At 59.5% G+C, this 13,524-nt stretch overlaps 1 protein-coding gene across 3 annotated transcripts in view; it reads left to right on the forward strand.

Moving 5' to 3' along the window:
- SOX13 (SRY-box transcription factor 13) overlaps window positions 1–13,524 on the forward strand; it is a 35,362-nt gene that overhangs the window by 13,526 nt on the left and 8,312 nt on the right. For 2 of the 3 annotated variants that reach the window (XM_050326961.1, XM_050326964.1), the window contains exon 1: window positions 2,077–2,179. The exons of the other annotated variant lie outside the window; for it this stretch is intronic. The gene's annotated coding sequence lies outside the window, so the exon portion shown is untranslated. Of the gene's footprint in view, window positions 1–2,076; window positions 2,180–13,524 lie in introns of those variants that run through there. 3 annotated transcript variants of the gene reach the window in all.

Here is a 13,524-nt window from a genome sequence, read left to right on the forward strand (position 1 = left end):
GCACTGTGACAACCAGGCCCCCCAGATGGGGAAGGGGTTCAGGGAGCTGCCTTTGTGTCCTGCCCTGCTGCATGTTTGGTACTTGCTGCCTGACCCCAGGAATGCTGTGTCCTCTCTGGGCCTCAGTCTCTCCATCTGTGGAATGGGGACATGTATCACTGAGCTCCTTTAGGTTTTGGGGTCTGAGGGTGCAGCCCCCTCACCATCTTTCGTGTTTAATCCTCTGGGTGAAGATTCCAGCTGGGAAACTCTCCCAGGTCGCTTCTCGCCTGGCTCTGCCCAGCTCTGCTCCTGCCCCTGTGACAGGAACAGGGTGAGGGGAGGCTGTGTTGGGGTGGCTGTGGGGCGTGGGTGCCCCAACAGCCCCAGAACCCCCACGGCAGTGTGTGGTGTGGGGGAGCTGTGAGTCCCAGGAGCTCTGTCTCTTCTCTTCTGCTCCTGGGTGAAAACAATGTTTGGAGAAGAGAAATTCCCAGGGAAGAAAATAACGGTGTGGGGGAGGAAACAGCTCCGAGTCAATGGGAACTTTCCCGGTTGGTGAAACATAAACAGTCCTTCCATGTTGACATAACATTTTAGAGATTTCATTGCAGAAAAAAGACTGTTTGTCAACATTCATCTGCCCAACCCACCCCCTCTCGCTCCAGCTGCACCGGTTGGATCAGACTGAAGCATTTTTTTTCCCCTGGGAAGGTGGGTGATGGCATTTCCAGGAGAGCCGTTGGTGGGATGACGAGAGTGGGGTGCTGGATGTGGGGCACAGGGTAAGCTCCAGGGCAGCAAAGGCCCTGTCAGGGTAGGAAAGTGGTTTGGTGGCATTCAGTCCAACTTTAATGCTGATTTAATGATAGATTTGAGGCAGTGACGTTCACACCACCCTCAATTCACACACACGCAGGTGAAATATGTGCACACCTATTTCCAGGTGTGTAAAGGTACCCCTCCAAAATTCCCTTCACCAAATCCCTGGCTTCCCAGCAGGCAGAGGCTGTCCCTTGAGGAGCCTGGAGGTGTGTGGGGGTACTGTCAGCAGAGCTGAGGGTCCGGGAGAGCTCTGAGGGGCTCTGAGTGTGCTGGGCACGGGTGAGCTCCGAGGGCCTCACCCTGCACTGCCGTTCACGGGGCTGTGAGATGATTGATTCTGGGCATCGGGAAGTTTCCATCCTGGCCATAACCCAAGCTGGTGAGCGCTGGGCTGGGAAGGATTCCCGAAGTGCAGTGACAATGGTACCGTTCCACCCGGGCTCCAGCTCACAATGGTGCCGCTGCGCTCGGGCCGCCATCCAGGGAAGCGTTTCGCCAAGGCCACGGAGGATAATTGCTCATCCTTTGTTTCCCACCTTGGCTGGGCAGGTGATGTTTCCGATTGTTCCCACCTTCACCACGCAGGAGCTCCGGGCATGATGGGGGAGTGTTCCAAGGCCCAGCTGGGCACTCAAGGGTGAGGGCTCGGCCAGGGCTCACCGGGAGCTCCTGAGATCCTTGGAGCAGGGAAAAGGGGTGGGGGGATGAAGCACCACAGTGAAGGAGCAGAAGCTTGGGGTGATGTGGGAAGGAGCAGCTGGAAGCTGAGCTTTGGGGTCTGTCTCTTGGCATGTTGGGACCCCTCCCGGGGCTGTGGACTGTGCTCTTTGCAGGCCAAGCACTGCTCCATCCCTGGCTGGGAGCTGGAGGGGGGGATTGGTCCCTGCTCGGACCGGGGTGCTGGGGGTCTCACAGGACTCCTCCGAGTCCTGTCTCAGTCTTGTGAGGGTCTCAGCCCCTCCACAGGACTCCAGGGCAGAGCGTGGGAGCAGCGCGGGGCTCCCACCGGTATCACACGTGGGTCTCCCGGAGGGGCAGGGGGTCCCGAGGGGAGGGGACGGGGCAGAGGGGCCGCCCCGGAGCCGGCTGCTGGCTGGCTGGACCGGTGTCCCTCCTCCTCCTCCCCTTCCCCTCCTCCTCCTCCTCCTTCTCCTCCTCCTCCTCCTCGCTCCCTCTCTCCGCCCGGCGCCGGGGCAGCTCCCACCGGAGGCGCTGGGGACATGGAGCGGACCTGAGCCGGGAGAGGCGGTGGCGGAGCCCCCACCGGCACCGGCACCGGCGGCAGAACCGGCACCGGCAGCAGCAGCGGCAGCAGCGGCAGCACCGGCAGCGCGGGCGGCGGGACCGGGCACAGCGCGGCCGCGCCGGAGGAGCCGTGAGTGCGGCCGGGGGGCACCGACACGGCCCCGGGGTGACGAGCATCCCCCGGGACCGGCAAGCATCCTCCGGGGTTGCGGTCCCCGACCCCGGTTGGGCTGAGCGGGGCTGGGGGGACAGCCTGGGAGAACAGCAACCCCCCCACATCCCGCCTAAAACCCCTTTCCTTGAACAGGAGAAGGAAGAAGGGGAAGCGGGGGCGCAGGGTCCGTGCCCCGCACAGCCCCGTCCCCGCCGCAAAGTTCGGGGGCTCCAAACTCTCCTCCGAGATCCCCGTGCGGGGCGAGGGGAGCGCGGCAGGAAAGGGGTTAATCCATGGGCACCCCCGGGACCCCCGTTCCACCCCCCCGGGAGGTTTCTCGCCCCGTCCCACTGGTGACCGCGGCTGCGGGTGGGACCCGTCCCCTTCTGGGCGCTCTGGGCCGGGGGCGCGGGGGGCAGCGAGGGCGGGCGGGCAGCCCCCCAGACGCGGTTTTGGGGGCTCACAGCGCAGCGTGCACGGACAGACGGACGCGCTGCCCTGGCACAGACACGGCCGGGCACACGCCCGTGTCTGCGGGCCTGGGGGCTGTTTGCACCGGCAGGCGGGGGGCATGGCCCGGGGTTGGGGTCTCTGTACCACGTCCCCATCCCTTGTCCCGTTCCTCATCCCCATCTCTGACTCCTGTCCCTCATCCCCATCCCTCTGTCCCCCCGTGGGACTGAGGGCACACTCGTGCCCCGCCGTGCATGTCCCACCGCCCCTCCCAGGTGCGCCCGGCGGGGACGGGGGGTCCCCGTCAGGGTGACAGGATGGCTCCAGCCGGCCCTACAGAGCCGGGATCCGGGAAAGGAAAACTTGCTCCGTGCCGCTCACGGCGGGTGTTTTGCCGGTCCGGGAGCGACCGAGGTTGTTCTAACAAACCGCGGCGACACCGTCGCGACAGCGCGCGACCGGAGAGAGGGGTTGGGAGCAGGGGTGAACCTTGTCACTGCTATCGCGACTTCCCCGTCAGCCATGGCGGGTCCTCCGAGCCGCGTGTCCCACCGGTCCGGGGAGGGTTGGGGGTCTCGGGGGGGCGAAGCTGCTGCACAGCAGAGCCCTCCAGGCAGCGGGACTTGTGCCGAGGGGTCTTGGAGCGGCTGGCGGGGCTGTGGGAGCAGGTATGGAGGGGTTTTCAGTAAACCTCGGCTCAGGGAGCAGCTGGGAGATCACATCGGGGCCGTCCGCAGTTAAACACCAAAGTTGGTGGCGGAAGGGAAAACCGGGAGCTGCGTCGCCCAGGGAGCCATAAAGGAGAGGGTTTAGCGCGAAACGCACAAATAAACACAAAGCTTTGCTTCTTCCCACCTCTGCCTAGTGATTTCCAGGGTTTTGGTGCCAGGGAGGGATGATGCTGCCCAGGAAAAATTACAGACCGTGGCGGTGCATTGTTCGAGTCTCAGTTACATCTTGTGAAGTACCTTCAGCACAGAAAACACTTGACTTCCAAAGCAAATCTGGAGTAATAGATTTTAGGAGTGAAAAAGGACCATTAGCTCAGCTAATGTGATTTTCTCCATAGCACAGAACAGATAATGTCCCTCCCTTACTCTCCTATTGAACCAATAACTCGTGTTTGTAATTCATGCAATTTCCTTTTAGTTCAATTTAATTTTGTGCAGAATCCATTCTGTTGACACTGATACAGTACTTTTTCTCTCTTCTTTTTGAAAGCCTGCGATTTCAGAGGCTTTGTGTTAAAAATAGCAGCTGTCCTTTGACAAACGTGGGCAGGCTAAAGACAGTTTTTCTAAATCATTTGCAAGTGACACATTTTTACCAGCATCTCCCTCCGTGCTGGTTATTTGTTTCCCTCCCGTGGCAGAGCAGCTGCCCTTGGCATCTGAGCTGTCACCTCACAAAATGCCTTTTGGAGCAGACAAATAGGCAGGAGCAGAGCCCCCAAATTTGTCAAAAATCCCTTTCCCTCTCCTGGTGCCACCAGGCAGCTCAGCTCCTCCTGCCTTGCTTTTTTTACCCCCCCGGCCAAGCCAGAGCGCCCAAACCACCCCACCCCGCCAAAATCCCTCTTGCAGCAGGGTTTGTTCCAGGCAGGGTGTGAGATGTCCTGGGGGGAATAGCTGGACTTTTTGTCTGGCTGCCGCAATGTCCATTTTCCGCGGGGGTGCCGGGGGAGCTGTGCCCTGGCACGCTGGGACGGGGGAGATGGAGCAGCTCGTAAACTTGTTATGTGCTGCAGGGGCTTTAATTTCGTTGATGGGCTGCAGAGGAAGGGTTTGTCTCTCCGTGCAGGGGAGCACAGTAAATCTACTCTTTCAGTGGGTTTATTTTTGTATTTGGTGCTTAGTGGGGTCTCCTGAGCCCGTCCGGAGCTGAGACTCGCTGGGGCCGAGCAGTCGTTGGGAGCCTGTGAGCAGCTCGTGGTGAAAGGGGGCTCTGAGAGCTGCCAGAGGTGTGTTTTGCACCCCCCAGGTGAGTGTTTTGGGGAAGGGGGGGTCCATCCCTGCTGCTCTGGGGGTTGATGAGTGCCACCAGCACCGGGGTGAGGGTCAGAGTAGTGTCCCTGAGCGGAGAGAGCACCCTTGGGGCCACAGGGGCTGGTGCTGCAGGAACTGGAAGTTTGCTGGCGAGCAGATGAGGTGGCAGAGTGAATCCCTGTGGGATGCAGTGGGGCACTGGGGAAGCTGGGTCCCCACTGCTGTCCCAGCCCTCCCTGTGCTCGGCGCAGATGGGGATGCTCAGGGATCCTCATGGATCCTCTCGGGCAAACAACAGCCCAAACAAACTTTGGCAGGTGTTGCTGTGGTGCTGCTGTCACAGCAGCTCGGTTTTTGGGGGTCTCTCACCACTGACCCAGTGGATCTGGGGGGTCGTGGACCCTCGGGGCGGGCAGAGCCTGTAAGCCCACGGCCCGTGTGCCTCTTGCCACACGAGCGGGTGAGCCCCGCTTTGTCCGGAGCTGTGTTCCTGCTTGCTCCAGCTTTATCCCATTGTAAACACCTCGGGAGTGTTTTGTGCCGGGCTGGCTTTGTGCGTGCACGTGGAATTGCAGAGATCCAAAAAGCTTCTCTCACCCAGCGACCACCTCCAAGCGCCGTGGGGGACGCGCTGTCACTGCTGGGGCTGCTCCGCTCTGCTTTTACACCCTGCAAGTTCCCAGCCGTGCCAGGAAAATGCCCTCTGCCTGTTTCCCTAAATAAATACGTTTGTTGGAACAACATAAGCCCCTCACAGGCAGGGTAGTGGCTACCTCGAGCCTGTGATGCTGTGGAGGAGCCGGCTGCCCTCTTTTGTTCTCTCCTGCGGCCGCGCTGCTCCACGGAGCAGGACCAGGGATGAGGGATTTCCATTTCACAGAATCACAGAGTCACTTAGGCTGGAAAAGGCCTTAGAGAACGTCACTAACCCAGCACTGCCAAGGCCAGCACCTCGTTTTCCCTCGGCTAGAAAAGAGTGGTGGGTCAAAGCTGCTTCTTTTTGTGATTCTGAGGGCGGCCGGGTCTGGCAGCTGGGCTGACGGAGGAGATGGGGTTGATGGAGGAGCTGGGGGGCTCAGGAGGAGCTGAGGGGGCTCAGAGGTAGCTGGGGGGATCAGGGCTCATGCTGGAAGAGCTGGGGGACTCAGGGATGATGGAAGAGCTGGGCTAGGGGCTGATGGAGGAACTGGAGGGGCTCAAGAGGAGCTGAGGGGCTCCAGGCTGGTGATGGAGGGGCTAGAGGGCCCAGGGCTGATGGAGGGGCTGGGGAGATCAGGGCTGATGGAGAGGCTGGGGGGGATCAGGGCTGATGGAGGAGCTGGGCTCAGCAGGAGGGAGAGCCCAGAAAGACAGGCAGCCCCAGGGTCGGGCATTCCCCAGCTGGGGGTCCCCTGCAGCATCGAGGCCACCCCTAACCAGCCAGGGCTGGGCTCTCCTGGGCTCTGCTGCTTTATTTTTCACAAACTTTGTGGTGTTTTTGGTTTCATTGCACTGCAGGGAGGAAGATTTGGGCCACTGCGAAGTTTTGTGTGATGCATCACTAATTTCCACCCCGTTTTAACCCAGTAGAGAACACGCAGGAGGGAAATAAATTAGAGCGGCTTGTGACAGTCCTGCTGGAAAATGTGCCTGTGCCTTTACCCCATCCTGTGCCTTTTGGGGAGTGACTTCAGGAGTGGAATGTGCTCCCTTGGGTAGAGCAGCCGTGCCCAGGGAGCTCCCCGTGGCTGGGTGCTGCTGGGGCCGGGCTGAGAAGTGCGTGGGCTCCTCCGGCACGAGGAAACTTGGCAGCGTCCGAGGCACCAACTTTTGGAAAATTGTCTGCTGCTTGGAAGCCCTCCTGCCTTCCCTCCCTGCCTCCCACTCCGTGTCCACCTGCTCCAGGACCACATGTCCCGAGCTGGAACCGCTCCAGCCCTGAACAAGGGCTCTGCTGAAACAGCCTCAGCCCCTTTGCCCCCAAACACCCTACCAGCCTCCTGCACCCCAAGTGTCTCTGCAGCTGCTTTGAGCTCAAATCTCTTGTTTTCTGAGGGGAAAAGCCCCTCCTGTGAACACTGCACTGGGGGGAAGCTCCTGTCCCTGCCTCCTGTCCCGCAGCCCTTCAGCCAAAGAATGCAAATTAGGAGATGGGTCTGAAATGTTTGAAATTCTGCCTCTCCATAATTTAATGCTCCATTAGCAGCCAGGCCTGCTCCAGGCATGTGACTCTTATAAAAGCTGCAGGCGGGTGGCCGGGCAGCCTCCTGCCACCTACCCCGGGTCCCTTATCAGGGAGGGACAAGATAATTTGGCTCGTCATTAAAGTCACCTGAAGACCCTCCAGGGCACCCACCAGCCCTGGCCTAAACCTGCCTGGCCCCAGTTATTGTTATTTTCCTTCTGCCTGGCGAAGGCGCCTCGTGGCCGTTCATCCCTGGGCGGAAAGAGGATGAGGTATAAATTAAATACAGCGAAGAGAATTGATAGAGCACAAGGCAGCAGCGAGCCCAGTGGGGTGTTTGACCCTCTTTGCCTGTACAAAATGGGTTTATCAGGAGCTGGAGGCTTACAGGAGAAGGAGGAGAAGGTGTAGAAGCTGGTGGGTAGAAATTCATGATGGCGTTGCCGCAGCAGTGCCACCACCCAAAAATAGGGCTCTTTGGGCCTAAAAGTCAACCTGTCCTGTTCAGTGGGGCTGGAAGGGCTGAGCAGGGGCAGGTGACGTGGTGGTGGGACAGCAGGGACAGAGCAGGGCCATTTCCCAGCAGAGATGAGACATTTCCTGCAGCCACACTTGGCACCCATGTCACAACAGTCCCCTCGGCGCTGTCACCTCACCGGGGTCTGGCTGGCTGTGGGTTTGCAGTGAGCAACCTTCATCCCCTCTAGTCTTCCTCCCTGGTTCTGGCTGGGTGTTTTGGGTCCTGTTTGCAGCCTTGGTCGGAGCCTGGAGAAATCACTTGGTTAAAAAGCTGAGCGTGGGTTGGATGAGTCCTGGGCTCCCACCCCTGGAGAGGCCACCGGGGAGCCAGTGCCCAGTGCTGGCCACCCCATGTCCCTCCTGCCACCACCCCAGGGTGCTTTGTGCCCACTGTGTCCCTGCAGGATGCAGGGAGGAGAAGCTCAGGGTGGGGAGAGGACGGGGCCGAGGTCTGTAAAGGGGCTGGCAGAGGTCACCCCTGGTGTCCCCACAGTGGGGCAACAGGAATTGGGGACCACACAGGGAGATGAGGGGTATGAGGAGTGCAGGATTCCTGAGGTGGACAGGAAGGTCATTCCTCCCCCCCAGCAGCCCCTCTGGGTCACCTGCTGAGGGTTGAGCTGGTGAGAAGGGTTTAGAAAACCCTCTGCCCTGGCCCAGGGGGGCAGCCCTGCCTGCTGCCTGCCCACGAGGGCAGGGCGTAGGGGAATGCCAGAGCCAGGGGAATGCCAGAGCCCGGCTTATCTTTTGTCTGGAACAATGGAGGGCTTGGCCCTATTGTTCTCATTTCACGCCCAGCGGAAAGCGGGTCCCCTGGGGCAGAGGCTTGCACAGGAGCGTGCCTGGCTGCAGGAGGGGATTTATGGGCAGGGACAGGCAGGGACAGGCAGGGCTGGCTGGGATGGGCAAGTCCAGCAGGCTCTCCCTCGCCAAGCTGTGCTGAGTGGCCCTGTGTGGGGGCTGCTGCCCATGGGAAGCTCTGCCAGTGAATTCCCCACCAGGGAGACCCTTTTCTGCCTTTGTGACACGTGGATTTTAGGAACGGGTTATTTGGGGGCAGATCCCCAGTGCTGCCCAGCAGAGGCTGGAGGACCCATCTGTACCTGCACAGGCTGGGCAGGGCAGAGCAGGATTTACTTTCCTTGGAGGCTCTGGGCTTGGATTTCGGGTTCCCAACCTCTGGACTCCTGTGCCTGGTCCTTCCTGCTGCATTTCCTCAGGTCCAGGGGTCCATCCCAGGCACAGGCTTGGGGAACACACATTTCTCCATGTGAGGTTTGTGTGTCTGTGTTTGCAAGTGAAGCTGGTCCTGGGGGCTGGGCACCAGGGGTCCTGGGAGCCAGCTGTGCCCAGGCACGGCGGGATGCAAACCACAGCCCCTCACAGCCCTTCACAGCCTCCTCCCTTCATTTAGGGGGGCAAAGCGGGGCTGACCTCTCCCTGTGAGCTCCCAGGGCCATCTGCAGGGCTCCAGCAGCCACAAGTGACCTCGCCAGGGTGGCATGAAGTGCCTGTGGTGCCTTTTGTTGTGCCCAGGCTGCCCGGGGGCTGCAGCAGTGAGGAGCAGTGAGGAGCAGCACAGTGGGGTGGTGAGCTGCTTGTTCCTGCTGGGAGCAAGTGGGGACATGTAGGGGGCAGGAGCTGCCAAAGCCCCTCGCTGGAGAATCGGGGGGAAATCGGGAGAGAACAAGTGGAGGGGTGACACAGGTGCCACCAGGCACAAAGAGCCCCTTGTGTGCTGCGGGACACAGGGAGCCCCGGGCTGGCTGGGGGCAGTTGGATACTCCCTTTGCAAGCAGGGAGGGCTGGCAGCTTCCTGGTGATGCTCCTGGTCTGGGCTGTGTTTTTGTTGTGCGGCAAAAGCTACCCCATGGGTCGGCAAAGCCTTGTACCCAAATCTCTCTGCTCCCCCAGGGGAAAGGAGCAGGCTGGGAGCTGGATTTCTTGGGATTTGGTTCCTCCAAATCCATCGGTGGAGAGGAGGGATGAGGTGCAAACCCAGCCCGGCGGGATGGTCTCGGTTTGGGGGTCGCTGCTGCTGGATCCCTTGGGTCCTGCAGCGGGATGGATGATGGTCCCCTGCCCCTGGGTAGTGATAAAAATGATAAAAACAGCTCCTGCTCTCTCGTGCAGTTTCTCTTGTGAACGTGAGACCTGCCCCGGTGTCGAGCCGCTGCTGCCGCCGGATGCTCTGGTTCACCCGAGCAGGGATGAGCTGAATCCGCACCCTAAATCACCCCAAAACACCACCAAAACAAGTGTGGCTGAGGGGGGAAGTCAGGCCAAAAGTGTTTTTCTCAGGGGTCTCCACCAGCCCATCTATCCAGTGAGCTGAAGCCCAGTGGGGCAGTCAGGGCTGCCTTCAGTGAGGGGGGATGGTTTGGGGCAGCTGGGGGGTTTGGGGCAGCTGATGAACAGCCACTGGCACCCACACCCGTCCCCCAGGCTTCCTTCTCCTTCAGGAGCTGATGAAGACCCTTGTGGGGCAGCTCCTGACACAACAACAGAACAATCCGTTCTGGAATGTGAAGCAGCACCAGCAGCTGGAGCTCCCCCTGCCCTGAATTTGGGCAGCAGCTGAGGGGGCGAGTGGCTCCACGGAGCCTGTGTCCCTCCATGTCCCTCCACATCCCAGCATGTGGCAGCTCAGGCACAAGGATCTGGTCATTGCAGCTCAGAACCCCAAACAAAGAGACCCTGAAGGTTTCCAGGGCACTGGTGCCTGTGGGATGTGGAGCAGAAGCACAGCCCCATGATTTTTGGGTGCCACGTGTGAGGGGCTCCGAGCATCCTTTGGTGCTCACGTGTGCTCCCAGCTCTCCTGGGAAACACAAGATGGGATTGCCCCCCACAGATGGGAGCCTAGAAGAATGAGGACTTTAGTGGAAGGTGTAAAATGGCACGAGAAGCTCTGGGGTGGGGGTTATGGACACGGGTGATGCCATGGGACAGAAATAGCAGCAGGTCCTGCGTGTGCCCAACATCACCCATGGATCCCCTTGGAGTGACGGGTGGAAAAAGGGTTTGGAAAGCTCTTCCCTCCCAGCAGCCGGGGCTGGGAGGTGCAGGGCAGGTCGTGGCGAGGTGGGTGAGCCCCGTGTTGGTTTTTTTTTCTGAGCAGGAGAGGAAAGGGGTCAGATGTCTTCGCCCTCCGTCATGCGATAGGAAAGTATTGTTTACGGAGCAGCGAGTCAGACGTGCCCCCTGCTCTGCCTGGAAACGCTGAGTGAGTGAAATTACACAAAAAACGACACCGAGATCGGCCTCCCTGATAAGCCCGAGGGCCGCTTTGGGGTGAGGGGAGGGCAGGAACTGTGAAGGAAAGGAGGGAGACGCGCTCAGCACCCCCCTCACCGCGCCAGGGTCACCGCGCCAGGGTGAGTGATTGTCCCCATCCTTCTCCTCCTGGCTCTGCTGGCCTCCTGCATCCCGTGGGGACCTTCCTTTTATCCCGTGGGGTTTTGCTGATTTTTAAAATTTCTTGCCCAGAATTGATTGACTGGTGCAAGCTGGGGAGTGGGGAGATGGAACGAGGTGATGGGCTGGGGTGGTTGGAGGGGGTTTGGGAGCCATCCCAGGGATCTCTGCTGGATTCCAGGGATCTGGCAGCTCCCCTGACCGCCCTCCACCCCTCTGTGGGCACTGGTGGAACTGTGGGGCTGATCCAGCCCCACATTGCTGGGTGTAAAGGCTCAGGGCCCACTAGCCAGCCAGGTTTTCCTGCTGATTTTTGCATCCAAAACGTCTTTTAAAAATTCCTTCTGATGCGGAAAAAAAAAAGGAAAGCAAGAGTAAACACCCATTTTCCAGGGTGCCAGGCTTGCCCTGTGTCTTCCCTCCTTAATCTGCTCTGATGTTTCTGGGTTCCCTTGGCTTGTAATGCAGGGAAGGTGGGAAGGGCAGAGGAAAAGGGAAAAGAAGGAGGAGGGCTCTGGAAATGTGGAGATTGAGGGGGTTGTGCTTTTCCCTGGAGGTTCAGACCTGCAAGGAAGGGAATTTTCTAGGAGGGAGCCTTTTCTGGGAGGGGGATTTTCTGGGAAGGGGAGTTTGTGCTTTCAACACTTCTCCCCCCTCCCCGATATCCCTACCCACGTTGCCGCTCAAATCCCAGCAAAACACTCCCCCTGCTGAACACCCCCTTTTCCTGAAGATCCTTCCAGCCACACGACCCTCCCTGCACACAAACCCATCTGCCTGCAGAGCCGGGGGCGGCTCAGGGAGTCTTTTCCCTGCGGATACTCCTCGTGGAGTGCCAGGACAAACCCAAACCACCCTGCAGACTGCCTGGTCCCCAGGCCAGGAAACGGGAATGACCAGCATGGGCCCGGCCGGCGTGGGGGGCTGTCCTGGGATTGTTCCTGTGCCGCCTTCCCCGGGGCTTTGCACGCTCCTAAATAATCCCAGCGCCGCGGAGTTTCCTCCGCTTCCCCGATGAGATCATTCCCTGGCCAATAAATCTCGAGGCCAGGAAGTTCCACCTGAGGTTCAGTCTGATTTTCCCCCCCACCACCACTATTTAAAGCCTCCCCATCACTCATCCCAAAGCAAAGGAAAAATGTGTTTGGGTCGTGGCTGTGAAGGCGGTGGCCCCGGGCCAGTTTACACCCAGGGAAGGATCCGGATGCCTCTTTGTGTTTGATTTGATTTGGATAGTTATAAACCTGCTGGCTGGGTTTTGTCCGTGTCCTAACGCAGCCAGGCTGGTGGGAGGCGGCATCCCTGGATTTTGGGTTGTGGAGGAGGGCCCCAGCAAAGCTCTCGTGCTCAGGGGAGCGTGGGCAGGGAGAGGCTGAGGAATCCTGGGGTCTCCTGGGTGATGGAGGACATGGAGCATCCATGATGGAGTCACAGAGCATCCATGATGCAGGACATGGAGCATCCCATTAAACAACCCAGATCCTCCTCTTCCCCCTCAGGCTACAGCCTGAGAATTCTTCCTTTCCTCCCTGCTTTGCACCTGAGTGAATTTAGTGCTTGATACTGGGTTATTTTCCCCTCTCTCCTCAAGTTCTGAATAGCAGGATTGATTGGATTCCCCCTCCCCAAACCTCTGGAGTTTTCTCTGCTGGCTGCATGGGGGAGAAAGGCATCTCATTAGCAGTGCTGGGTATGGCCTGGAGGCCTTTGGAGGAGGCAGGTTGGGGTTTTGGGGATAGAATTAGTAAATGCTGGTTGTAATTGCTTTAGGGTTCAGTCTTCCAAGTGCAGTGTGGCAATAGGAGACCTGTGCTGTTGCTTTTCATCTCGGCAGATGGAAAACTGATGCTTCCACCCTCCAAAAAAAAATTTGTCAGTGCTGAGGCTGAGGCACCTCTTCCAGGGGTGAAGGGGGAGAGATCCCCCCATGGGGGCACCAGGATGAGGGTCCCAAAGCCCTGGAAAGGGGACTGGTTGGATGGTGGGGTGCTCAGGGCGGCACATGCAGAGGGGTGACCCCCCTGCTCCTTCCTGTGCTGGTCATTCCTGGGAGTTTCTGGGATGCCAGTGCTGTCCCCGTGGTGTCACCGCTGTGCCCTGACCCCGTGGAGATGTTTCTGGAGGCCGTTATCCTTTGGGGGAGAGAAATTCCTTCAGGGAGCCAATGGTGGATGGAGGTTGGACAAAGCCCTGTCTGTTGTGTGTGGGCAGCGGGAAATCCCAGCTCCTGCTCACGCCACAGCTCTTCCCATGGGATCCCAGGTGGAGAGGGGCAGTTGGGATCTCTCTGGGGTGGTGATGATCCGTTGGATACCGCTGGGCAGGACACGCCAGGCAGTTCACATGGGCAATTCCCACTGCCCTTCTGCCCCTTGGGACATCACCCTCCCCAAAATCCCCCCTGCCCACCAAAGATCTCCCTTCTCAGCGCAAGCTTTGCAGCCCTTCCGGCCCCCTGAGCTCTCGGCAGCCTCTGTGCAGACGGAGGTTGCGGCTTTCCGTGGGAGCACCGTGGGCAGGTGAGATGCTGTGAATGTCTGGGGACGGGGGGGAGAGCGCCAGCCCCCAAATTCAGAGCATTTCCACCACCACAGCACCCTGGTTTGTGGGGCAGCAGGGTGGGGACCTGGTCCTGCAGGGGAACACGTGGAGACGTGGCTCTCATGTGGTGGTGCCAGAGCTGAAAGTGCTCCGGCACATCCAGAGATGCCTTTTGGGTTTAAAACCTGCACTTTCAGAAGTAACCCTGGCATCTCACACTGCCTGGTCCATGTCCCCCATGG

Source organism: Myiozetetes cayanensis, unplaced genomic scaffold, assembly GCF_022539395.1.
Source record: "Myiozetetes cayanensis isolate MyiCay16 unplaced genomic scaffold, myiCay2020 scf32, whole genome shotgun sequence".
NCBI classification, from domain to species: domain Eukaryota; kingdom Metazoa; phylum Chordata; class Aves; order Passeriformes; family Tyrannidae; genus Myiozetetes; species Myiozetetes cayanensis.